Raw genomic sequence first — 2,695 nt, 5'->3', positions numbered from 1 at the left:
AACCACATATGCTCCAGCCCAATGATGCCTGTAGATATCACATTGCACCCCCTTCTCTTTTTCCTTGGCTTCTGTGGGGGAGGGGTCACACTGCCCTGGTTTCCCACTTAATTTTTCAGCTACTGTTTTGCTAGATGCTTTCTTCTCACAACATCAGACATTGACGTTGCTTAAGGCTCTGCCCTACGTCTTCTCAAGTGAGAACTCAACATACTTCCGTGGGTTATCTCAGTTACCCCCAGACTCCATTTACTACTTATGTGGCGACCACTCCTAAATCCACATCTTCCACCCAAAACTGAGCTCCAGAACCAGGGCAACATAATAAGTGTCTTCTCAGTGCCATATTCCCTAATCCAGTCCATCCCCCTGTCTCCAGCCTAACCCATTGGCTGCCCCTTCTTCTTGGTTCCTCACCTGGTCAATGGCACCACCCCAGTTGCCTAACCCAGGAACCATCCTGACGTCTTCTTTCCCCTCATTTGTCACATCCAGTCCATCTACATTCTTCCCTGTCTCTTCGGCAAATACATGCAGAGTTCCTTCTTATGGACCAGGCTGTGCGCTTGGCTTTGGGGATCAGCAACAAACAGGATAGGAAAGATCTCTGCTCTCTCAAAGCCCACACTCTAGCTGAGGCAATAGTTTAAAACTTATTTCTTCAGCTTGAAAATTAATGTAAAATAGGACTTAACTGGCACATAATAAGTATGCTCAACAAATGCTTGTTGTTAGAGAAAGTTCTGGGCTGGGCTGAGGTAGAAGAGGTAGAGAGAGAGAATGGGACCTACATAGGAATGTTTCAGAAGCAGAATCGACATGGTCTGCTGTGGGTGGGTGAGGCAAGGGAAAGGGAGCAATCAGAGAGGATGTCCATTCCTGGCTTTCATTTTCCAATATCATTTTTGGAAAGGGGATTGTCTAGCACACCACCAGTGTAGGGGAGGGGTGGAAAACAAGGCTCCCAGCAGAGAGCTCCAATAGACTATTTCCTGCATGGTCACTTGAATCCACCCTGTCCCTCCCTCTCCTCTATCAGTCCTGGCCGCCTGCCTGTCTCCCTGACTTCTGCAGTAGCTTCCATCCTGTTTCACTGGTGTCCAGCCCTCCTTCACTGTGCAGCTCAGGAGGCCTCGCCCACACAAACTTTCTCTAGTCACTCCCTGGCAAGCAAATAATTGCTTCATGTAAGAGTTCAATAGGTGTCTGTTAACTTATAGGTTTATAAGCTATTGGAGCCAAAAGGGGCCTTAACACCATCTACTTCAAATATTCAGTCAAGTAGTCTTTCTGCTTCCAGATTTCTCCTCCACTGCTCTGTCCTTATGAGGGGCAGTGTGGCATCGTGACAGAGGTAGGCCTTTGGAATCAAGTAGAACCTGCATTCAGTTCAGGTAAGTTACTTAAATTCTGGGGACTCTAGACATTTTCTTTGTGAAAGAAAGAATTTCCTTTGTAATTGGTATGTTAGGCCCCCAGGACCGCCCTCAGGTTCATGATTTGCTAGAAAGACTCACGCACCTCAGAAAAGCTGTTACACTTGTGGTTACAGTTTATTACAGCAAAAGAATAATGCTTAAAATCAGCAAAGGAAAAAAGTGCATCAGGCAGAGTCCAGCAGAGACCAGATGTGTGGTTCTAGTTGTCCTCACCCAGGGGAGTCCTACAGATAGAGCTTGACTCTCCCAGGGATGATGTATGACAGTGCACACAAATGTTGCTAACCATCTGAGCCTTGGTGTCCAGGGTTTTTACTGAGGGTCAGTTGTGTAGGCGTGGAGCACCGGCATGACTGGCCACAGGTATGTAGTCTTCGCTACCACTCCCCCACCCCAGTCAGTCAGACTAAAATAGCATGGCCAAGGCCCCAGGCAAATGAAAACAGGCATTCATCCCAAGTCACATTGTTAGCATAAGCTATCTGGTGTGACCCAAGGCCCTGAGTATAGAAAGACGTCTTATCAGGCAGGATATTCCAAGGGTTTATAGGTTATCTCCCAGAGCCAACCAAAGGCCAGTCCTTTCTTTGGACTGCGCAGAGTTTGAGGACTCCAGTCCTGCTGATTTAATCCTTTACTGCATAGTTAGTTTAAAAAATTACCGTGCAAGGGGCACCTGGGTAGCTCAGTCGGTTGAGCATCCAATTTTGGCTCAGGTCATGATCTCGCAGTTTGTGGGTTTGAGCCCTGCCTCAGGCTCTGTGCTGACAGCTGAGAGCCTGGAGCCTGCTTCGGATTCTGTGTCTTCCACTCTTTCTGCCCCTCTCCTGCTCGTGCTCTGTCTCTCTTTCTTGCTCAAAAATCAACAAACATTAAAAAAAAAATAATAAAAAATACTGTGTGTATCAGCCAGACTCCAGGCAGGAAAATCGAAACCACTGTAGTTATTTAAAACAGAATCGAAATGCCTGGATGGCGCAGTTAAGCGTCCAGCTTTGGCTCAGGTCACGATCTCGCAGTTCATTAGTTCAAGCCCCACGTCGGGCTCTGTGCTGACAGCTCAGAGCCCGGAACCTGCTGTAGATTCTGTGTGTCCCTCTCTCTCTGCCCCTCTCCTGCTCGCGCTCTGTCTCTCTCTGTCTCTCTCAAAAATAAACATTTAATAAATAAATAAATAAATAAATAAATAAATAAATAAATAAATAAATAAAACAGAATTTAGTAGAAGGTGTTGGTTACATAGGTGATGGAGGAGG

Source organism: Prionailurus viverrinus, chromosome A2, assembly GCF_022837055.1.
Source record: "Prionailurus viverrinus isolate Anna chromosome A2, UM_Priviv_1.0, whole genome shotgun sequence".
Lineage (NCBI taxonomy): Eukaryota > Metazoa > Chordata > Mammalia > Carnivora > Felidae > Prionailurus > Prionailurus viverrinus.
This window is presented reverse-complemented; position numbering follows the sequence as displayed.